Here is a 25,407-nt window from a genome sequence, read left to right on the forward strand (position 1 = left end):
AAGGCCTTTTCTCCATCACCACCATCATGGCCTTCTCCCCATCACCTCATCATGGCCTTCTCCCCATCACCTCCATCATGGCCTTCTCCCCATCACCTCCATCATGGCCTTTTCCCATCACCTCCATCATGGCTTTCTCCCCATCATGACCTTCTCCCCATCACCTCCATCATGGCCTTCTCTCTATCACCCCATCATGGCCTTCTCTCTATCACCCCATCATGGCCTTCTCTCTATCACGCCATCATGGCCTTCTCTCTATCACCCCATCATGGCCTTCTCCCCATCACCCCATCATGGCCTTCTCCCCATCATGGCCTTCTCCCCCATCACCCCACCATGGCCTTCTCCCCATCAATCCATCATGGCCTTCTCCCCATCACCCCATCATGGCCTTCTCCCCATCACCCCTTCATGGCCTTCTCCCCATCACCCCATCATGGCCTTCTCCACCTACACACACACATACACATCGATCCACACACACACATGACACATACATACACACACACACACAAATCCACTCCACACACATACTACATCATTGCCTTCTCCCCATCACTCCCATCATCATTCTACATACATGCACACACATATACACAATCCCACGCACACACAGCAGCAGCGACAGGCAGCATAGTACTTCACATGTCCGCTCCGCAGCATCACCGCCTCTGCCCTCCGGCTGCTTCCTGTGTCTCTGACGTCGTTCAGTGACGCTGCTCTCTGTGTCAGAGAGACACAAGAAGCGCTGGCGCTGGGCAGGAAGGATCCTCGCAGCTCCGCTCCTGCTGTTTTCTCTTGCAGGCAGGGGAGCTGCTTGGATCGCTCCCTGCCCGCCGCACATGAGGGCAATCTGGCCAGGGGCCCCCTGGAACCTCAGGCCCAGAGAAACCGGCCAGATTGCCCTCATCATTAGCCGCCCTGCAGGGGCCCCCTGGAGACTCTGGGCCCCGGTGCAATGCACCGGTTGAACCGGCGGTATGTCCGCCCATGAGATGAAGCTGCGACTCAAGGAGAAGTCATTATTATGGGGGACTTCAACTACCCTGAAATACATTGGGGATCAGAGACATGCAGTTCCAGCAAAGGTAACAGGTTTTTGACAACTATGAGAGACAATTACCTTTCACAACTGGTTCAGGACCCAACAAGAGGGGGGGCACTGCTAGACCTAATATTATCCAACAGGCCAGACCGCATATCAAATGTAAGGGTTGGGGGTCACTTGGGTAATAGTGATCACAAATTAATAAGTTTTCATGTATCCTTTAATAAGATGTGTAGTAGAGGGGTTACAAGGACACTAAACTTCAGGAAGGCAAATTTCCAACGGATGAGAGATGATCTTGGTGCAATTAACTGGGACGATATCCTGAGACATAAAAATACACAAAGAAAATGGGAGACGTTTATTAGCATCCTGAATAGGACCTGTGCACAATATATACCGTATGGGAATAAACATGCTAGAAATAGGAGGAAACCACTATGGCTAAATAGAGCTGTAAGGGGCGCAATAAGAGACAAAAATAAAGCATTTAGAGAATTAAAGCAAGTAGGTAGTGATGAGGCATTAACTAAATACAGAAGATTAAATAAATTCTGTAAAAAGCAAATCAAGACAGCAAAGATTGAGACAGCGAGACTCATTGCCAGAGAAAGTAAAAATAATCCCAAAATATTCTTTAACTACATAAATAGTAAGAAGCTAAAAAATGATAGTGTTGGCCCCCTTAAAAATAGTCTGGGTGAAATGGTGGATGAGGAAAAAGCCAATATGCTAAATGACTTTTTTTCAACAGTATTTACACAAGAAAATCCTATGACAGATAACATGATCAGGGATAAAAAATCTCCATTAAATGTCACCTGCTTAACCCAGCAGGAAATACAGCAGCGTCTAAAAATCACTAAAATTGACAAATCCCCTTACTGTCCTTGGGGCTCCTCACCTCCTATGCGGGAGCAGGCGATGATGCAGGTGACACAGGGAGCTGTTGCCCATTTCTACATGTCGAGGGCTCCGGCAATACCCGAAGCCAGGTCACTTACAGCCCAGGCACATGGGAATCAGAGTTCCAGGAAGCAGGTGGAAGTAGTCCCACCAGCCTCCCGAGGATGGAGAAGAAGCGGACACCTGAAGAGGATTACTGTACTACACTCCTTTATAATTTTTTCCTAGATTTGCACTTTCTGCAAAGCGTTTAGGAGTGTAGGAGTACTATTGTCATATAATTGTCATATACTATATACTGCAGAACCTGCTTTACGTGCTTTGTGTAAAATTACAGTTACATTTTTTAAAGAGTTTAGCCTGGTACGGTTCACAAAATATTTTTTGCTACAAAAATTGATTATTGTCATATATATTGTAGAACCTGCCTTATGTGATATTTCATTGGATTGAAATAAAAAGCAAAAAATGTTCTGCTACCGGTGTACAAATTTGGTCCCTTGCTACTCAGTCCCCAGACGACACTATTTCTCCCATTGAGGTGTCCCCACCTCGTACCAGCACGTATCAATAAATATCTCCCTTGTTCTTACCAACACGGGTACTAGAATTGTATAAGACAGATGCCCATGGTCCGCAGGTGCCAACTCTGCGCTTTCAGTAGGAGACCAGGAGGAAGACAAAGGGAAGGAACTGGAGGCACTGTCAGCCATCCAATCTAAAACCGCCTCTACTTGTTCTGTCTCCACCACTGATCCAGCAGCACGCGGGCCTCCGAAATGCTGAACATCCTGTCACCTGTATGAACCAGAGGAAGGTGTCTAATTTGTGAGCGTAGTAGTCACAGACCACGCTGTCTCCCTGGTGAAGCTGATAGGGTACGCGGCACCAGGCTTGTACACACACGGATCAGCTCCGTACACCTCAAACGCACTCCGATCCAGACACCTCATGCACACACAGCTCCAGTACGGATACCCTGTACTCGCGCGGCTCTACTCCGTGCACCTTGTACACACACGGCTCTGCTACATCCACTCTGTAAACCCGTCCTGACCCCACACAAACTTCCCCTCATCCAGCACCATGACAACCAGCACAGCAGAGTCCTGCACACACTGAGGCCCCTGATCATGTGACCCCTGACTCCTCCCCTCCTGTGACCTCATCACAGGTCCTGTGCGCACAGAGCAGCCATATATGTGGAGTGTGGCTCTGCGGGTGGAGGTCAGTGCTGGAGGCTCCATTATTCTCTATGAGGAGTGCGGCTCTGCGGGTGGAGGTCGGTGCTGGAGGCTCCATTATTCTCTATGTGGAGTGTGGCTCTGCGGGTGGAGGTCGGTGCCGGAGGCTCCATTATTCTCTATGTGGAGTGCGGCTCTGCGGGTGGAGGTCGGTGCTGGAGGCTCCATTATTCTCTATGTGGAGTGCGGCTCTGCGGGTGGAGGTCGGTGCCGGAGGCTCCATTATTCTCTATGTGGAGTGCGGCTCTGCGGGTGGAGGTCGGTGCTGGAGGCTCCATTATTCTCTATGTGGAGTGAGGCTCTGCGGGTGGAGGTCGGTGCTGGAGGCTCCATTATTCTCTATGTGGAGTGCGGCTCTGTGGGTGGAGGTCGGTGCTGGAGGCTCCATTATTCTCTATGTGGAGTGCGGCTCTGCGGGTGGAGGTCGGTGCTGGAGGCTCCATTATTCTCTATGTGGACTGTGGCTCTGCGGGTGGAGGTCGGTGCTGGAGGCTCCATTATTCTCTATGTGGAGTGCGGCTCTGCGGGTGGAGGTCGGTGCTGGAGGCTCCATTATTCTCTATGTGGAGTGTGGCTCTGCGGGTGGAGGTCAGTGCCGGAGGCTCCATTATTCTCTATGTGGAGTGTGGCTCTGCGGGTGGAGGTCGGTGCTGGAGGCTCCATTATTCTCTATGTGGAGTGCGGCTCTGTGGGTGGAGGTCGGTGCTGGAGGCTCCATTATTCTCTATGTGGAGTGCGGCTCTGCGGGTGGAGGTCGGTGCTGGAGGCTCCATTATTCTCTATGTGGAGTGTGGGTGGAGGTCGGTGCTGGAGGCTCCATTATTCTCTATGTGGAGTGTGGCTCTGCGGGTGGAGGTAGGTGCCGGAGGCCCCATTATTCTCTATGTGGAGTGCGGCTCTGCGGGTGGAGGTCGGTGCCGGAGGCTCCATTATTCTCTATGTGGAGTGTGGCTCTGCGGGTGGAGGTCGGTGCCGGAGGCTCCATTATTCTCTATGTGGAGTGCGGCTCTGCGGGTGGAGGTCGTGCTGGAGGCTCCATTATTCTCTATGTGGAGTGCGGCTCTGTGGGTGGAGGTCGGTGCCGGAGGCTCCATTATTCTCTATGTGGAGTGTGGCTCTGCGGGTGGAGGTCGGTGCCGGAGGCTCCATTATTCTCTATGTGGAGTGCGGCTCTGCGGGTGGAGGTCGGTGCCGGAGGCTCCATTATTCTCTATGTGGAGTGCGGCTCTGCGGGTGGAGGTCGGTGCCGGAGGCTCCATTATTCTCTATGTGGAGTGTGGCTCTGCGGGTGGAGGTAGGTGCTGGAGGCTCCATTATTCTCTATGTGGAGTGTGGCTCTGCGGGTGGAGGTAGGTGCTGGAGGCTCCATTATTCTCTATGTGGAGTGTGGCTCTGCGGGTGGAGGTCGGTGCTGGAGGCTCCATTATTCTCTATGTGGAGTGCGGCTCTGCGGGTGGAGGTAGGTGCTGGAGGCTCCATTATTCTCTATGTGGAGTGCGGCTCTGCGGGTGGAGGTCGGTGCCGGAGGCTCCATTATTCTCTATGTGGAGTGCGGCTCTGCGGGTGGAGGTCGGTGCCGGAGGCTCCATTATTCTCTATGTGGAGTGCGGCTCTGCGGGTGGAGGTCGGTGCCGGAGGCTCCATTATTCTCTATGTGGAGTGCGGCTCTGCGGGTGGAGGTCGGTGCTGGAGGCTCCATTATTCTCTATGTAGAGTGTGGCTCAGCGGGTGGAGGTCGGTGCTGGAGTTTCCGATTACTGGGGGTGGAGATACAGGGTCAGTGGTTGCTCTCGTCCGAGATGAGGGAATATTTCAATGTTCGGATTACGGAATTTGCAATATTCGCCGTTTAATTCTTTGAGTTTTCGCTGGACATAACTGAACGCCATTCAGCTCAATGGGAGGCAAAAACAAACGCATGGACAACAGATTAGAATGGCCCCAAATGCTGACAAAACACATCAAATTAGGAATAGACATCCGGAAAGTGGCCTCAATTCACCCACAGTGGTAATTGTAGCATGGCACTGCAGCCATCAGCCAGGCATGAGGTATCTGGGTCTGGGACAGAATTTACAGCACTTACAGCTGTCTATTGACATCACAGTCAGATGAGGTGGGTGAGGGATCGGTGTAGGCCCTCTCTGCTGGGAACCCATATACCACATGCAACACCTCTACTAGTTTCATGCTGAGCAACACTCAGGTGGCATAAATGCCAGTTTTGTAGACTACCATTGTCAGAAAAATGTAAGGATAGTAACATGGGAAGTGGAGGCCTGATGGTCTCTGAGGCCTTCTGCTGCAGGCAACACGCATGAAGGAGACCAAACCAGGAGTGTTCACGTTTCCAAAAATTATTGGTAGACACCACAAAAGTGGCATCAATTTCACTTCAGTAGAAATAGTATAATGGGGACCGCCAGGTCTTCCACTACACCCAAAACAGCAGATGGACATCCAACCAGGAGTGTTCACACTTTAAAAAATGAGGGCCTGACACCTCCAAAGTAAAATAACTGTCACGAGAATAGAAATCGTATAATTGGGACCGAGACGTCTTCCACTACAGCTAACCCAGCAGATCTAGACCAACCATGACTGTTCAGATTTCCGCAAATGTTAGCATCAGCAGAAGCCACGCTAAAGATATCACAGAGTGCAGTTGCCTGACATTAATGCATCACCGTAAAAAGGATGCATTAATATGATATTAATATTCCGTTCTAGATACTCCTGCACCATCCTCTCCATGCTTTCACCACATGTAAGACTTGGTCTCTGTTGTGCTGGTGCATTAGTTGGTCTAAAAAAATGTGTTAAAGGAATCACAGAAATTGCTTCTTCCACTGCTGCGGCTGCTAATGTTTTGGCCTTGACGAATTGCCATGTCGGAGGTTGGAAGTGTAGATCTGGAATACGAATCCTGTGCATCACTGCTGTCTTGGGGAAAAGGTCTCTTGAGGCTGTATAAAAGCGTGTTTCGATATTCCGGCATTCACAGGTCCCTTTCTAGCACGAGAATCATTAGGCAACATTTGGTTTTATAACGTGAATCTAATAAAGTGGCAACCCAGTAGTCAGCATTATTCCTAATTATAACAATATGGGGATCATGTTGCAGATAGTGCTATATCATGAGGTCCAAGCCCACGCTGTGTTGGTGGCTGGGTAACAATGAGGCTCATTTCCTTCTTCCCTTCCCTCTAAATATGAACAACAGAGAGGGGAGGATTATCCTCGTCATCTGACAGTTGCTCACCCATCACCTCTTCCTCCTCCATTTGTTCCTTGGATCTTGCACCTTCAATAACAGTTTGTCTGTTAGCACCAGCCCCCCTGTATTGCAGTAGTCCACCCTCCCTGGGCACCCGCCTGTGTGATGAGAGTCTTGAACTTAGAGACAATGCTACCCCTTCCGCATCCTCCTCTGCTTCCTTCTCTTCTTCTGGGACCACCATCTCCTACCGCAGGCTATTCAAAGTCTGCTCCGGCATGTAGATGACCGGAATAGTGATGCTGATGACGGCGGCGGCAATGCTAACCATCTTAGAAGCTGTTTCCAAACTGTGCAGGTCCTTAATCTGTGCCCACTCTGCAAACATGATATGCGCCACGTCCATAGTGCGTTGGCCCAGGCTATACGACATGACATACTGCGCCAGGGCTCATTGCTGCGACCACAGTCACTGCAACATGTGCAGAGTGGAATTCCACCGTGTCGGCACATACAGCTCTGGAAAATATTAAGAGACCGCTGCAAAATTTTCAGTTTGTCTGATTTTACTCTTTATAGGTATATTTTTGAATAAAATGTAAATTGCCCTTTTATTCTGTAAACTCCTGCCACATGTCTTCGAATTTCCAAGCACTAAATTTTGTATTTATTTTCAGAAAATGAAAAATGGTCAAAATAACAATAAAAGCAGTGCTTGCAGACCTCAAATAATGCAAAGAAAACCAGTCCATAATCATTTAGAAACAACAATACTAATGTTTTAACTCAGGAAGAGTTCAGAAATCAATATTTTGTGGAATAGCCATGATTTTTAATCACAGCTTTCATATGTCTTGGCATGCTTTCCACCAGTCTTTCACACTGATTTTTGGGTGACCTTATGCCATTCCTGGTACAAAAATTTAGCAGTTCTTCTTTGTTTGATGACTTGAGACCAGCCATCTTCCTCTTGATTACATTCTAGAGGTTTTCAATGGGGTTCAGGTCTGGAAATTGGGCTGGCCATGACAGGGATTTGATGTGTTGGACCTTCATCCACACATTGATTGACCTAGCTGTGTGGCATGGCGCATTGTCCTGCTGGAAAAACCAGTCCTCAGAGTTGGGGAACACTGCCTGAGCAGAAGGAATCAACTGTTTTTCCAGGATAACCTTGTGTGCTGCTTGATTCATACGTTCTTCGCAAAGTTTAACCTGCCCAATTCCAGCCTTGCTGAAGCATCTCCCGATCATCACCGATCCTCCACCAAATTTCACAGTGGGTGCAAGACACTGTGCCTTGTACGCCTCTCCAGGTCTCCGTCTAACCATTAGACGACCAGGTGTTGGGAAAAGCTGAAAATTAGACTCTTCAGAGAAGATTACCTTACTCCAGTCCTCTATGGTCCAATCCTTATGGTCTTTGGCAAACTTCAGCCTGGCTCTCTTTCGCTTCTTTGATGAAAGGCTTTTTTTTCTAGCTGTACATGACTTGAGCCCTGCCTCTAGGAGCCTGTTATGAACTGTTCTTGCTGTGCACTTCACCCCAGCTGCCATTTGTCATTCCTTTTGTAGGTCACTTGATGTCCTCTTTCGGTTGCTGAGTGACATTCGAATAAGATGACTGTCATCCCGGTCAGTGGAGAGTCGTTTTCGCCCTCTGCGGGTCTGTAGCTTTGTTTTACCCAATGTCTGCTGCTTGACCTTGTTGTAATGGACTGCCGTCTTAGAAATTTTAAGGATGGAGGCAACATGACGCTCACTGTATCTCTCTGCTAGTAAATCCAGAATTGAACCCTTCTTTTCCTCACTCAAGACTTTTCTTTTCAACTCCTTTGCCATGGCTACATTATTATTATTTTTTTTTATTATTTATTTATTTTTTTTTATACTTTCCTTTGTTAAATAAGATTTGGTTCAGGTGATCACCTAATCAGAAGCACATTAAGTAGAATGAGGTGTACTCTTGTTGGAATTCAACTGACACTGGAATGGAATGGCTGTCAGACAAGTAGAGAAGCTGATTTTTATAAAACTGTGCACTGGTCTCTTACTTTTTGCCAGAGCTGTACATCACATATCAGTCTGTTAACTGGCATGGGTGCATGGATAAAGACCTCTGTATTGATGCAAGTCAATGACCAGAGGGGTGCGAACGGCGGAAATGAGCACACAGCTTACGTGATTTCTGGAGCAGCTCACCCAGGCCATGGTAGTGGCTGCATCACTACAACGTATCCTCCTTGTCTCCCTCCTCAGATAACCTATTCGGCTATGTGCTTCTGTGTTCACGCCAACTGGGATCTTAACACATTCTCATCATCATCCTTTGTGTTATCACATTCCTTGCCCTTGAAGTCACCCTTCTTGCCCTGATATGAGTCTCATCAGGATCAGTCCCCTCCCCCCAGGAGTTAACGTTTGATGGTGAGAGTAAGGATGCTGTTCAGACCAGGGCTGTGGAGTCGGTGCTCATTTTGGTGGAGTTGGTATAAAATGGACCGACTCCTAAAATATATAATAAATTGGGTACAGTAGTTCAATGCAGAATGTGCTGAATATTTTTTCGTAGGAATTTGGGAAATTTATGAAATGTCCTATAAATGACTGTTCTATTCCTGACCTAAGGCTACATTCACACACAGCGTTTTTGCTGCGTTTTTTGAGGATACGTTTTTTCAGCTGCAAAAGCAGATCAGCTTTTTAAAAACCTGCATCACCTGAAAGGTTTTTGAGCTCATAGATAATGTTTTCAATAGCAAAAGCAGATTAGAAAAATGCCACACAAACTGACATGCTCATTCAGCCCAAAAACGGATCCTCACAAAACAATGTGTCTGAATGTCATATCTTGAAACCCATTGACTTTGCTGGGATGCCCAAAGTCACTGCATTTTACTACTAGAAACTGATCCGCAAAAACTCTGTGTGTGAATCATGGCCGTAGCCAGTGAGGGGCGGGGGGACAGCTGCCCCCCTAGAAGCAGGGGCACGCACCTATCAAAACTCACTTGTATGCTGCAGTGCTCCCATCCTGCACCGGCTCCAGACTGCAGGGGGCAATCTCCCCTCCTCTGTCCTGTCTTCTGCTATCCTCACCAGAGAGAGGAAGGGGAGGGGTGCCTGCCCTGCACAGGATCCGATTCCTGGGCCCGGAGCTGGAGAAAGTGAGAAAGTTGTGCACATGCTGCATCTGGCAATAAGAGGTAGTCTGCAAGAGGGACATGCTGGAAATCTGATTGGAAAAGTGAGGAAATTGGTTATTGACGCCAAAACCCCTAAAATTGATTCCATCTTGAAGAGACGTGCTGGGAAAGGGGCAATTGTCGATCAAGCCACTCAGTGGGGCAGCACTTATTTAATGATTGAGTGATTGCTTGAACTAAAACCTTTTCTTATAGATATGGTGAACCCTCAGGTAACCCTAAATGAAGGTCAGTGGACACAGGTGGCTGAATTGAAGGAATTGCTTAACCACCCATTTACCGTGACCAAAAAATTACAAGCTGAGGATTTAACTCCTGGAATTTTCATAAGTGAGTGGAAGAACTTGCTATTTTGCCTGTCCCAAAGAGGAGGTTTAATCGCAGATGGCATTACTGCTTCAATGAAACGGAGAGAGAGACAGCTATTGGAAAATAAAATTTTTCTGGCAGCTGTTTATGTGGACCCAAGTCATTGTATACTGCTTGATGATCAACAGCTTACTAAAGGAAAAGAAGCTCTGACTGAGGTAGCAGTTAGGATGAGTGGCATACAGGAGGACTGCCAGGTGCAAGAGGACTTGGGTCCTGACAGTGCTACTGCTGCCATATCTTCATCCTCATCAGATGAGGAGTTTGACTTTGACAAGTATTTGGATGACATGGAGCAGGCAAAGCGTTGTCGCAAGGAAAAAGATTTCACTCCGTCTCCTATAGCAAGCAGATTGACAATATTTCAGCAAAATGTTTCACTTGCTCTCAAAGAAATAGAAAAATTCAACCGTTCATCAAAACTGACTGTGCATGAGGCAATTCCTTTATACTTGGAAATTGTTAGAGATGTTGCCCATGTGGTTACGGCTTTGCCTCCAACCCAAGTTACTGTAGAGAGGTTGTTCTCTGGGCTTAAAATTATTAGGTCAGATTTGAGGTCATCTATGAAGGAGGATCTGATGGAGGCAACTTTATTTCTTAGAGCATAGACTGCACAAATGTTATTTAGTATGTTTTTGCTGAAACTGTTTTTTTGCCACTTACATAGTTTATTACATAGTGTAATATATATATATATTAGGTCCATATATATTTGGACAGACAGCATTTTTCTAATTTTGGTTCTAGACATTACCACAATGAATTTTAAACAAAATTCAGATGCAGTTGAAGTTCAGACTTTCATCTTTCATTTGAGGGTATCCACATTAAAATTGGATGAAGGGTTTAGGAGTTTCAGCTCCTTAACATGTGCCACCCTGTTTTTAATGGGACCAAAAGTAATTGGACAGATTAAATAATTGTAAATAAAATGTTCATTTCTAGTACTTGGTTGAAAACCCTTTGTTGGCAATGACTGCCTGAAGTCTTGAACTCGTGGACATCACCAGACGCTGTGTTTCCTCCTTTTTGATGCTCTGCCAGGCCTTCACTGCGGTGGTTTTCAGTTGCTGTTTGTTTGTGGGCCTTTATGTCTGAAGTTTAGTCTTTAACAAGTGAAATGCATGCTCAATTGGCTTGAGATCAGGTGACTGACTTGGTCATTCAAGAATATTCCACTTCTTTGCTTTAATAAACTCCTGCGTTGCATTGGCTTTGTTTTGGGTCATTGTCCATCTGTAGTATGAAACTACGACCAATCAGTTTGGCTGGATCTGAGCACACAGTATGGCTCTGAATACCTCAGCATTCATTCGGCTGCTTCTGTCCTGTGTCACATCATCAATAAACACTAGTGACCCAGTGCCACTGGCAGCCATGCATGCCCAAGCCATCACACTGCCTCGTTTTACAGATGATGTGGTATGCTTTGGATCATGAGCTGTACCACGCCTTCGCCATACTTTTCTCTTTGCATCATTCTGGTAGAGGTTGATCTTGGTTTCATCTGTCCAAAGAATGTTCTTCCAGAACTGTGCTGGCTTTTTTAGATGTTTTTTAGCAAAGTCCAGTCTAGCCTTTTGATTCTTAATGCTTATGAGTGGCTTGCACCGTGCAGTGAACCCTCTGTATTTACTTTCATGCAGTCTTCTCTTTTTGGTAGATTTGGATATGGATACGCCTACCTCCTGGAGAGTGTTGGTCACTTGGTTGGCTGTTGTGAAGAGGTTTATCTTCACCATGGAGACTATTCTGCGATCATCCACCACTGTTGTCTTCCGTGGGCGCCCAGGTCTTTTTCTATTGATGAGTTCACCAGTGCTTACTTTCTCAGGAAGTACCAAACTGTAGATTTTGCCACTCCTAATGTTATAACTATTTCTTGGATGGGTTTTTTCTGTTTTTGCAGCTTAAGGATGGCTTGTTTCACCTGCATGGAGAGCTCCTTTGACCGCATGTTTCCTTCACAGCAAAACTTTCCAAATGCAAGCACCACACCTCAAGTCAACTCCAGGCCTTTTATCTGCTTAATTGAGAATGACATAACGAAAGGATTTCCCACACCTGTCCATGAAATAGCCTTGGAGTCAATTGTCCAATTACTTTTGGTCCCTTTAAAAACAGGGGGGCACATGTTAAGGAGCTGAAACTCCTAAACCCTTCATCCAATTTTAATGTGGATATCCTCAAATGAAAGCTGAAAGTCTGAACTTCAACTGCATCTGAATTGTTTTGTTTAAAATTCACTGTGGTAATGTCTAGAACCAAAATTAGGAAAATGTTGTCTCTATCCAAATATATATGGACCTAACTACTGTATATACATACTATATATATAATCATTATTACATAGTGTATTACATATTTACAATTTATTACAGTTTTTTGTGTTCTAAAGTTGTGTGCCAATAAATAGATATATTATGTTCTATCTAAAGATCTTGATTATTGTATCATAAAAATGATTTAATGTCTGATGTTCACATTGTACTACAATAAATTTTTCACTTAAATATAAGCAATATATGTGGGAGTCGGTGTAAGGGAAATTGAGGAGTCGGAGTCGCAGGTTTGGCTTACCGACTCCACAGCCCTGGTTCAGACTGTACTTAGTCCTGCCCTAGATCCAAGCTAAAATAAATTTTGGGCATCGGTGCAGATTTCTTCCTCTTGTCTCTGCAAAACTTTTGAGAACACTACTGATGAACATGGCATAGAATGTATGAACAGCTCTTCAGAATGGTTGGTTGGATAGTTCGGACACAGGGGGAAGCAAGGGGAATTTAGGTGCCACCTCTGTGGACTGTACTGGGTATGATGCGGAGGAAAAAGAGGAGAGGCCACTTGAAGCTGCGCTTGCCATCCACTCGAGTACATGCTCTTTCTTGGCATCATCGACAAGGCATACCACTGTGGATCTGCCAAAGAAACATAGCGGTGTAGCCTGTTCAGTAACATAAGTTGTCAGTTGTCTTTGCATAGGACGTGACATTGCTTCACTAGTGCTTTCATAAACATTACCACCTACCCCACTTAGGGTATGTGCACACGCTGCGGATTCTTCTGCGGATCCGCAGCGGATTTGATCCAGCGGATCCGCAGCAGTTTCTGCTGCGTTGTACAGTACCATTATAATCAATGAAAAACAAAAAACACAGTGCACATACTGCGGATTTTTCCGCGGGTTCAAATCCGCAGCATGTCAATTCTTTGCGCGGAATCTGCAGCGGTTTCACACCTTCTCCATTGTAAACCGCAGGTCTTTTGATCTGCGGATTTTGCCAAATCCGCTTGGAAAAATCCGCAGACCAATCCGCAGCGTGTGCACACACCCTTACACCTTGAACAACAAGCTTAATTCCCCTTCCTCCACAGCCTCGCTTTTTCCCAGTCATGTTGCTCAGATGGTGTGGTAGGAACACAGTATTAGCTACAAAAAATTAGATTTTCAACTCTGCACCACCTCTGCAAACAGCTGAATTTCAACGACCGTAAATTCCAAGTTAAAATATCGCGTGCTGTATCGTGTTGGTGACAGAGAAAAGAAGTGAGTGTGGATGAGGCCTGTATGACAAAGATGTTATGCTACAAACAATTTTAAAGTCAGGTCTCTTACTGTATGATGTTAAGAACAGAAGAATTGTTGTGACCTATGAATCAGGCCTTTATAACAAACTAGAGGCTACAAACTATTTTAAAGTTAGGTCCCCTACTGTATGACACTAGGAATAGATTTTTTTTTTTTTTTGTGGCCTCTGGATCAGGCCTCTACAGCTTAATTTCAACCCAACCAAATGACAAAGTGTAATACGGCGGCTTGTCTAGCGTTTTGCAACTTAAAATTATAATTTTTTTGTTAATGTGCCTTAGGTCTGCAGACAGGTTCATATCACTGCCACAAAAAGAGAATGTGGGATGCAGCAGGCAGTTTCACATTTACCTAGTGAAAAAATATTAATTAGAATGCTATACTCGTGCATGGCGCACAATAGAAGCAGTGCACGTGTAGGACATGTGTCCTGCTGGCTTTGTCTGTGACCAAACAGAATGCTGGAAGGTAAATTTAACAGGCACACCAGACACTAGCTATCTACACTATCTGACTGATATACAACCACCTAAGTAGCTAAATTCTTGTTAACAGTGGCAGCGTCAGGAGCAGCCTCTCTACGCAATTGGTGTCAAAATGGCGCTAAAACAAGATGTCCGCTATTTATTTGGAGAGGGACATGTGATTTCAACAGGCTATAACATAGGCTGTTGTGTCAGGACATTGTGGGTGTTTCCTGCGCCCTGATTGGCTAGCCGCAATGTGTAAACATAAAGTTAGGGAAAATAAAAGACTGTTTACAAGAACGCCGCACCTCTGAGCTCTGCAAACCCCCTCTCCTCATCAACCACGTGCCAAGCGCTCATCATACACCACCATTATCGTTGCTAAAGTGCTGACAATCCTTTTGTGCCAAAGCAAATATTTTCCCGCACTTTTACCGAATGTTACTGATTTTTATTGATTTTATAAAATTTTGCTTGTGTTTCCGATCACAAATCCGAATGCGCCAAACTTATGTTTGACGATCGTTTCCCGAACAAATTAGTTCATCACTAGAAATGACCATAATCTGGCTTCTCCAAACATCTCCATGGAACTAGAAACCAGGAGACCGGCAGGTCCCAATCCTGGCTTTATCCAAACATATCCATAGAAATAGAAACCAGGAGGCCGGCAGGTCCTAATCCTGGCTTTCTCCAAACATATCCATGGTTCAGGGATGGTCATATGTGGCAGTCCTGTATTTCTTCCGTTGGAGTGATGATGCCATGACTTCTGTAATGTAGACTTCCTGAACACGGGCAGATCCTCCTTTTTATAGGTCACAACTCTCATTCAGTCATTCCTTCACAGTCTTGGGGGAAGGTGGAAGGAGGCCATCCCTCACTGCTGGAGTGGTGTGCAAACATCATGCATAGATTGTCCTTCATATTGCAGAGCACCAATGGGTCATCAACATATTAAACATTCAAACATTGTGCCTTTATTTCCCAAGGATTGTAGAACAATCCTAGGACTGCAATACAAGGACAGATACAATAGCTAATCAGCATCCAGGCAACAAATGGCAGCCAGTAAACAATTCAGTGACAATAAAGGGGGTTTTACACATAGCGATATCGCTAAAGCGTCACCGACTTGGTGACGCAGCAGCGATATCGCTATGTGTGATACCTCCGACCGGCTCCCCCGCTGTCCATCGCTGATTGCGCAGCTCCATTCCTCGTCGGGCGCTTCCTGCTGGCGCCGACGAGCGACGCGTGGACGCGGACGGGAGGACGTCAGGATCGCCGCATCTGAAAGGTAAGCAACGACCGCTAGATCGCAGCTGCATCGCTGTGAGATCTGCCTGTTTGGCAGCTAACTAGCGACCATTTAGCGATGCACCAGCGATCCTGACCGGGTTGTATTGTTGTCGGGATCGCTGGTGCATCGCTAAATGTAACGGGGCCTTAAGGGCCAACAGTCATTCTCACATGAACTCCAACTCATGTCCCTGGGCCTACTGAAATAACACGTCTAAATAATTCAGATTAAATGCGATGTTGCAAGGACAAAGGCAAGGGAAAAGACCAATGCATAAAAATAGCGCACACCTAAATAAGAAAAAAAAAAATATATATAATCAATAATTTTATTCAAATACCAGACCACAAAAAGACACATACATAATAAAACACCATTAAAAAAACTACAATGACAATAACATATCACCCAAGGTCCCGTGCTTATAACAGGTGGTGTCTAAATCTGATCCTACATGACACAGAGATATGTATGATAAAATGACCAAAACACATGAAAACATGAATACGCTCCAATGAATGAACCTTATGTTGGTATATGAATAAATAATCCAAAATTGGGCGTCCCCAAGATTGGAAAAAAAAAAGGGGTTAACAAGTGACCCTGTAAACTAACAAAATGGCTCCAAACGAAAATAATGCGACAATCAAGGATAGTGATAGACCACTAATAGGAATATGCAAATGGTCTAGCATAAAATAGCATCCAAGCACAATAAATGTGTGTATGGATAGTAGGCTATAGGGCAAATTACCACAGGAGCAGTCCAGTCAAGCTGTCAGGGAATAGTCAGGATAGAAAGCAAGGTCCCGGAACCAAAGGTGAGTGGGAAGCCCCACGCGTAGCGCTGCTGCAGCTTCGTCAGGGGATGTTGCCACACTGGTCGTGGGAGACTTTAACCCCTTCAGCACTGAGATTCTCTTGGGGTCTCCGTGTGGTGTGAACAGTAACATAATAGCTGCCAATTTGCCTAGCTCTTCTTGATTGCCTTGGTGCATTGGCAATTGAGATATTTTTGGGAGATTTATGTTTAGCATCATTCCTAGGGGTCAGTGTTGGAGAGACATCTGTCAGACACCCCCATTACTAACCCAGTAAGCTGAATGAAAAGAAAGATAAAGTCTATAAGGAAGTAAAGGGGGATGGCTGACCAGAGGGGTGCCCGTCAGGAAACCAAAAATCAAATAGTATATGAAAACCCATGAGGCACGTAGTAGATGCTGGTGATTCCAATATGTATTATCTCATGAATAAAGATACACGCTTGACATAAACAAACAAAAAAAACAAACAATGTTTCGGCCATGCAAGGCCTTGTTCACGGTTTTTAGACACAAAAGAAATAAGTAAATGTATACTAGACATTGCGAAAGACAAATATATTTATAATCATGTAATATTCGGTATCATAATAACATAACATAGTTTTGAAGGCTGAAGGAAGACCTTATGTCCATCTAGTTCAGCCTATTTTTAGTGCAGCTGTTCTGCATTGTTGATCCTGGGGAAGGCAAAAAACCCACAGAGTAGAAGCCAATTTTCTCCATAGGGAAAAAAATTCCTTCCCCCTAAGCTGGGTCAACCATCTACCTATAATATTCTGTTATTCGTAACCTTCTATACTGGTACTCACAAGAAAAGCTTCCATTCCTTTCTTACATTCATTCAGTGAGTTGGCCATCACCACTTCCTCAGGAAGAGAATTCCAGAGCCTCACTGCTCTTACCGTGAAGAACCCTCTTCTATGCTGGTGCAGAAATTGTCTTTCCTCCAAACGAAGAGAATGCCCCCTTGTTCTTGTCACAGTCCTTGGTACAAACAGTTCATTGGAGAGATCTCTGTATTGCCCAGGACTGTGGAGTCGGTAAGCCAAACCTGCGACTCCGACTCCTCAATTTCCCTTACACCGACTCCAACTCCGACTCCACAACTCCGACATATATTGCTTATATTTAAGTGAAAAATTTATTGTAGTACAATGTGAACATCAGACATTTAATCATTTCTATGATCCAATAATCAAGATATTTAGAACATAATATCTATTTATTGGAATACAACTTTAGAACACAAAAAACTGTAATAAATTGTAAATATGTAATACACTGTAAACATGTACATGTACACGGTACAGACCAAAGTTTGGACACACCTTCTCATTCAAAGAGTTTTCTTTATTTTCATGACTATGAAAATTGTAGATTCACTCTGAAGGCATCAAAACAATGAATTAACACATGTGGAATTATATAATTAAAGTGTGAAACAACTGAAAATATGTCTTATATTCTAGGTTCTTCAAAGTAGCCACCTTTTGCTTTGATTACTGCTTTGCACACTCTTTGCATTCTCTTGATGAGCTTCAAGATGTAGTCACTGGAAATGGTCTTCCAACAGTCTTGAAGGAGTTCCCAGAGATGCTTAGCACTTGTTGGCCCTTTTGCCTTCACTCTGCGGTCCAGCTCACCCCAAACCATCTCGATTGGGTTCAGGTCTGGTGACTGTGGAGGCCAGGTCATCTGGCGTAGCACCCCATCACTCTCCTTCTTGGTTAAATAGCCCTTACACAGCCTGGAGGTGTGTTTGAGGCCATTGTCCTGTTGAAAAATAAATGATGGTCCAACTGTCATGGCCACGCGTGTCTGGACGCAGATGTTACCGCAAGGCGAACCCATAACACACGTGACCCTGGATACAGCGCTGGATACAGCGCCTCCTGTGGGGCAAATTTAAATAATAAAACGTGCAGATGGATACACCGCCTCCACCTGGCGAATTTAGGTATTACACGTTAATATAAATTCTGGAAACCCCGCCTCCAGTACGGCGAATTTAAATAATAAGGGGGACCTGGGAAACATTAACAATGGAGGGCCCTGCGATAGGGAAAAGGAAGTGGAGACCTCCTGAGCTCCCCTGAGCCAGTGTCCCTGCACTCCTAACGTTCCCTATGCCGGTTCCGCACCGGGCGCCGCACGCGTACCTCAACGCCCTAGCTCGCCCTGACCCTAAACCCTCACTAGGGAATTGGTCGGTGTGGAAACTAATCCCACCACTGCACTAACAACACACATGAGGGAAAGAGACAATACAGGGGGACACCACTTAGCTTTATGCTCTGTGCTTATGCTCCTGCAACAGAGCCCTCCACCTGCGTGCGTCTTCTCCTCCACCCGGATCCATCACCATAACAGGATCCTGCACCATAGTGCTGCCTAGGAGCAGAGTCCACCACCAGTTGCTGCTGCTTAGTAACAGAGTCCCAAGGATGAGTTCAGCTTCTGCCACAAAGTCAAGCATGCTTGAGTCCAGCTCAGCAGCCAAGTCCCACATGGTGAGTGCCACTCTCCGTAGTAGCCACTCCACCAGACCATGCAGACACTTCCCGCTGACACCATCACTGCGACCCCACCACGCCATGCCAGCCCTTCGTCCAGTCACCATCGCTGACACACGTCCCCCCTGGCTAAGCTGCGCAGGACTCCTCCTCAGCTCCATCCTTCCACCAGGCTCTCACAAACTCAGAATCAATCAATATCACCAGCAGTGATTGCACACCCTGAGACTCCTTTATAGAGCCCCACACCTGATTCCTAATTACGTGCACATTAAACTGAAACCTAAGGTGCGATACCACTAACCACCACCGGGGAGTCAAGTCACCTTGGCAACTTGCCAAAAGGAAAAAAAGTTCACACAGTGCTTTTAAAACTGTCAGATTACTTCAGATCATGACAGTACCCCCTCCTTAATGAGGGGCCTCTGGACCCTCAAGACCACCCCTCATTAGGGAAACACCTACAGCGGGGATGCCCAGATCCTGAGTTCACTCCACCACTACCTGACACTGCAGGTTTATGACAACACACCGCTGGTATTGGCAACAAAGTTCATTTTGGAGGCACCACTCATCTCCACAGCGCCGACCTGGGGAACGAGTTTATGTATGTGTATGTTTGTTTGTTATGAGCTGATCAGGCTCCACAACACACTTCCACAAGATGTTTTTTGGTGGCACCCATACACGCTCGTTCACACACAGGTCCGGACCTGAACGTTTATTGCACACATTCGTTAGTCATAAATTTGGTGAACTCTTTCTGGACTCGACAACAGAGGCGTCCCTCCGCTGTCACCACACTCACAACCCCGCTATTCACCAAGGGACACCACCCTCCAACCCTTTCACCATGAGGTCTACGCCTCCCAGGGTTGGTTAATGGCGAGGGGTGAGATTTGTCCCTACTCCCCCACAGCACACCTGCTGCTCACACCTGGAGGTGAAGGGACAGGGATATGGAGGAAATATACACTCACTGTTTGCCTCCACACGACCAGGAGGGGTGGCTTCTTCGGTGGTATTTGAAGATTTGGCGTAAACCCCGCGGACTCTACACCAGTCTGCTCATCACCGGGACGTACCCCTCCACCCGGATCCATCACCATAACAGGATCCTGCACCATAGTGCTGCCTAGGAGCAGAGTCCACCACCAGTTGCTGCTGCTTAGTAACAGAGTCCCAAGGATGAGTTCAGCTTCTGCCACGAAGTCAAGCATGCTTGAGTCCAGCTCAGCAGCCAAGTCCCACATGGTGACTGCCACTCTCCATAGTAGCCACTCCACCAGACCATGCAGACACTTCCCGCTGACACCATCACTGCGACCCCACCACGCCATGCCAGCCCTTCATCCAGACACCATCGCTGACACACGTCCCCCCTGGCTAAGCTGCGCAGGACTCCTCCTCAGCTCCATCCTTCCACCAGGCTCTCACAAACTCAGAATCAATCAATATCACCAGCAGTGATTGCACACCCTGAGACTCCTTTATAGAGCCCCACACCTGATTCCTAATTACGTGCACATTAAACTGAAACCTAAGGTGCGATACCACTAACCACCACCGGGGACAGTCAAGTCACCTTGGCAACTTGCCAAAAGGAAAAAAAGTTCACACAGTGCTTTTAAAACTGTCAGATCACTTCAGATCATGACACCAACTAAACACAAACCGGATGGAATAGCATGCCGCTGCAAGATACTGTGGTAGCCATGCTGGTTCAGTATGCCTTCAATTTTGAATAAATCCCCAACAGTGTCACCAGCAAAGCACCCCCACACCATCACACCTCCTCCTCCATGCTTCACGGTCGGAACCAGGCATGTAGAGTCCATCAGTTCACCTTTTCTGCGTCGCACAAAGACACGGTGGTTGGAACCAAAGATCTCAAATTTGGACTCATCAGACCAAAGCACAGATTTCCATTGGTCTAATGTCCATTCCTTGTGTTCTCTAGCCCAAACAAGTCTCTTCTGCTTGTTGCCTGTCCTTAGCAGTGGTTTCCTAGCAGCTATTTTACCATGAAGGCCTGCTGCACAAAGTCTCCTCTTAACAGTTGTTGTAGAGATGTGTCTGCTGCTAGAACTCTGTGTGGCATTGACCTGGTCTCTATTCTGAGCTGCTGTTAACCTGCGATTTCTGAGGCTGGTGACTCGAATGAACTTATCCTCCGCAGCAGAGGTGACTCTTGGTCTTCCTTTCCTGGGGCGGTCCTCATGTGAGCCAGTTTCTTTGTAGCGCTTGATGGTTTTTGCCAATGCACTTGGGGACACTTTCAAAGTTTTCCCAATTTTTCGGACTGACTAACCTTCATTTCTTAAAGTAATGATGACCACTCGTTTTTCTTTGCTCAGCTGCTTTTTTCTTGCCATAATACAAATTCTAACAGTCTATTCAGTAGGACTATCACCTGTGTATCCACCAGACTTCTGCACAACACAACTGATGGTCCCAACCTCATTTATAAGGCAAAAAATCCCACTTATTAAACCTGACAGGGCACACCTGTGAAGTGAAAACCATTTCCGGTGACTACCTCTTGAAGCTCATCAAGAGAATGCCAAGAGTGTGCAAAGCAGAAATCAAAGCAAAAGGTGGCTACTTTGAAGAACTTAGAATATAAGACATACAGTATTTTCAGTTGTTTCACACTTTTTTGTTAATTATATAATTCCACATGTGTTAATTCATAGTTTTGATGCCTTCAGAGTGAAACTACAATTTTCATAGTCATGAAAATAAAGAAAACGCTTTGATTGAGAAGGTGTGTCCAAACTTTTGGTCTGTACTGTGTGTATATATATATATATATATATATATATATGTAAATATAAAAGGAAAAAAAATAGGCAGCACTCAAATTAAATGTGAAAAAAGTGGATACTTTACTGATCCTCAGATGGCAATGTTTCAACGGTGACCCGTCAAGACTGGTGCTAAAAAAAAGGAGTGTTAGTCTGTGTGCTATCCGGCTTTTATTCTTTTTGGTACAGATATGATATGGATAGACAGATATGGATAAATGGATAGATAGAGCAGATTTCTAATCTGCTTTTGCTATTGAAAACATTATCTATGAGCTCAAAAACCTTTCAGGTGATGCCGTTTTTTAAAAAGCTGATCTGCTTTTGCAACTGAAAAACGTATCCTCAAAAAACGCAGCAAAAACGCTGTGTGTGAATGTAGCCTTACATCAGGAATAGAACAGCCATTTATAGGACATTTCATAACTTTCCCAAATTCCTATGAAAAAATATTCAGCACATTTTGCATTGAACTACTGTACCCAATTTATATATATTTTAGGAGTCGGTCCATTTTATTCCGACTCCTACTCCACCAAAATGACCTCCGACTCCACGACTCCGACTCCACAGCCCTGGTATTGCCCTCTGATATACTTGTACATATATATTAAGTCTCCCCTAAGTCTTCTCTTTTCTAGAGTAAATAGACCTAATTTTGATAACCTTTCTGGGTATTGTAGTGAACCAACTCCATTTATCATTTTAGTAGCCCGCCTTTGAACCCTTTCAAGTTCAGTAATGTCTTTCTTGAGCACCGGCGTCCAAAATTGCACACAATACTCCAAGTGTGGTCTGACGAGTGATTTGTACAGAGGGAGAATTATGTTTTCATCTCGTGTCCCCAGACCTCTTCTAATGCATCCCATGACCCTATTTGCTTTGGTGGCAGCTGCCTGACACTGGGCACTCCAATTTAGCTTCTTATTGACTAAGATGCCTAAGTCTTTTTCCATGTCTGATTTCCCCAGCAGTTTCCCATTTAGTAAGTAATTGTAGCATCTGTTTCTCCTTCCCATGTGCATAACCTTACGCTTATCTGTGTTAAACCTCATTTGCCATTTTTCAGCCCAATTCTCCAATTTACTCAAATCTGTCTGTAGTTGCAAACTGTCCTCCTTTGTGTTAACTACCTTACATAGTTTTGTATCATCTGCAAATACTGATATTTTACTGTGTAAGCCATCCACTAGATCATTAATAAAGATATTAAATAGAAGGGGTCCCAATGCAGAACCCTGTGGTCCCCCACTAGTAACCCTGGCCCAATCTGAGTATGCACCATTAATAACCACTCATTGCTTTCTATCACTAAGCCAGCTACCTACCCATCTACACACATTTTCCCCTAGCCCAAGCTTTCTCATCTTACTTACCAATCTTTTATGTGGGACAGTGTCAAATGCTTTAGAAAAGTCGAGATAAATGACATCCAATGATTCTCCTTGGTCCATTTGAGAGCTTACATCCTCATAGAAGCTGATCAGGTTAGTTTGACAGGAGCGATCCTTCATAAATCCATGTTGATATGGAGTTAAACGTTTATTAACATTGAGATATTCCATAATGGTATCCCTTAGAAACCCTTCAAAAATTTTACCCACAACAGATGTTAGGCTTACCGGCCTATAGTTTCCAGGTTCCCTTTTACACCCCTTTTTGAATATTGGTACCACATTTGCTTGCCGCCAATCAAAAGGAACAGACCCTGTTTCTATAGAGTCTTTAAATATAAGGAATAGAGGCCTATCTATCACATCACTTAACTCCCTTAATACCCGAGGGTGAATGCCATCAGGGCCTGGTGATTTGTCAATTTTAATCTTACTAAGGCTGTTCTGCACTTCTTCCTGGGTTAGGCAGGTAATACTTAATGGGGAGTTAACATTAATTATCACTCTGCATTTCTCCTGGCAAATCCTTTTCCTGTGTGAACACTGTTGAGAAAAAAGTATTTAAAACATTTGCTTTTCCCACATCGCTTTCTATGATTTCACCCTCATTGTTCTTTAAAGGGCCGACACCATACATTTTAATCATTTTACTGTTTATATAATTAAAGAATAGTTTGGGGTTTGTTTTACCTTCCTTAGCAATGATATGGACTTAATATTTCACATTAGAAATATGCCATGAGGAAAGGGGGTCCTCAATTCAGGTGAAAAAACCTCTAAGAGAAATTAGAGAATATAATTTCAGCATGACCGGTTTGGCAGTGGGTAAGTAATGGTGTGGGGTGGCATTTCTTTGGCGATCCGCACGGTGTTGGGCTGTGAGCACAACCCCCATCTATGGACATCAGGCCCTCAGACCATCCTCATGGAGTCGGTTCCTAACCATTTGTGCAGACACATGCACATTTGGGGCCTGCTGGAGGTCATTTTGCAGGGTTCTGACAGTGCTCCTCCTGTTCCTCCTTGCACAAAGGCGGAGGTAGCGATCCTGTTACTGGGTTGTTGCCCTCCTATGGTCCCCTCTACGTCTCCTGGTGTGCTGGCTTGTCTCCTGGTAGCACCTCTGGACACTATGCTGACAGACACAGCAAACCTTCTTGCCACAGCTAGCATTGATGTGCCATCTTGGATGAGCTGCACTACCTGAGCCACTTTTGTGGGTTGTAGAGTCCGTCTCATACTACCATGAGTGTGAAAGCACAACCAACATTCAAAAGTGACCAAATCATCAGCCAAAAAGCATTGGTACTGAGAGTGGTCTGTGGTCCCCACCTGCAGAACCACTCCTTTATTGAGGGTGTCTTTATAATTGCCATTAATTTCCATCTGTTGTCTATTCCATTTGCACAACAGCATGTGAAACTGATTGTCAATCAGTGTTGCTTCCTAAGTGGACAGTTTGATTTCACAGAAGTTTGATTTACTTGGAGTTATATTCTGTTGTTTAAGTGTTCCCTTTATTTTTTGAGCAGTGTATTATGTAATATGTTATGTAATATGCCCCAAAATAACTTAGTTTAGCAAGGAAACTCACTCAGGACACTGTGTAAAAGAGATCCTAATTGTATCATAATGTGACAAACACTGAGTGGTAGTATAAGCTAGCTGAGCCACTGAAGCTAATTATAATGAAAAGGTCACTCGTACAACAGGTATGGCAGCTGTAAGCAGTAGGAATAAAAGTCATATTACCTTTAAGGAGAAGCAAGAAAGGTGAGGAACTGTGAATAACAAAAGGAGAAACCACAATGTGAACAAAGCAAAGTGTAAGCGCACCTACGAGTGCATGAGGATAAGAAATGATTACCTATATCATCAGAAGATAAGCGTGGCCACCGTTATGTTGCAATGTGTACAGGAAGTCCTGTCGGTCTCCCTTTTATAATGGTGCAGATAAGAGACAGCTGGAGGTTGCTCGCACGGTTACCGGGATCGCGCATGCGCTTTATGCAAGGAGGGTAAGAACGGGTGTCTAATATGTATAATCACGGTCATGGAAACTGCGCGTGCGCATTACCACGATTAGACAAAGATTGCGCAAGCGCACTAAGCGGAGAGGATAAGAGTGGCGCTCTATTATGTGTTTAATAATAATCTTTATATAGCGCCAACATATTCTGCAGTGCTTTACAGTTTAACAGTTTCAAAACGCAAGTCATAAGTGAGAACGTTAACAATTCAATAATTAAAGCAAAATAAGACGACTCTGATCGTGAGAGCTTACAATCTACAATGAGGTGGGGGAGATACAAAGTACAGGTGTGTATTTACAATGGTGTATATACAATAATTGCCAGCCAATGTGAGGGATGGATGGAGATAGTGAATGGGCTACCTGCACACTTACACATAGAATGATTTTTATTAGTGAACGTGATAGGCCGCTCTGAGCAAATGTGTTTTGAGGGAGCACCTAAAACTATGCAAATTGTGGATAGTCCTAATTTCTTAGGG

The 25,407-nt window shown here is 45.2% G+C and overlaps 2 protein-coding genes across 2 annotated transcripts in view; both read left to right on the forward strand.

Moving 5' to 3' along the window:
* Positions 1-25,407, forward strand: part of LOC141094286 (uncharacterized) — a 1,055,204-nt gene that overhangs the window by 833,134 nt on the left and 196,663 nt on the right. The window lies entirely within an intron of this gene.
* The window catches only part of LOC141093988 (uncharacterized), a 61,326-nt gene continuing 39,749 nt past the window's right edge, over positions 3,831-25,407 (forward strand). The window contains exon 1 of the mRNA XM_073579663.1: positions 3,831-3,954. The gene's annotated coding sequence lies outside the window, so the exon portion shown is untranslated. The remainder of the gene's footprint in view (positions 3,955-25,407) is intronic.

The sequence above is a fragment of the Dendrobates tinctorius genome, unplaced genomic scaffold, assembly GCF_039654945.1.
Source record: "Dendrobates tinctorius isolate UK_male_01 unplaced genomic scaffold, ASM3965494v1 ptg000063l, whole genome shotgun sequence".
Taxonomy (NCBI): Eukaryota; Metazoa; Chordata; class Amphibia; order Anura; family Dendrobatidae; genus Dendrobates; species Dendrobates tinctorius.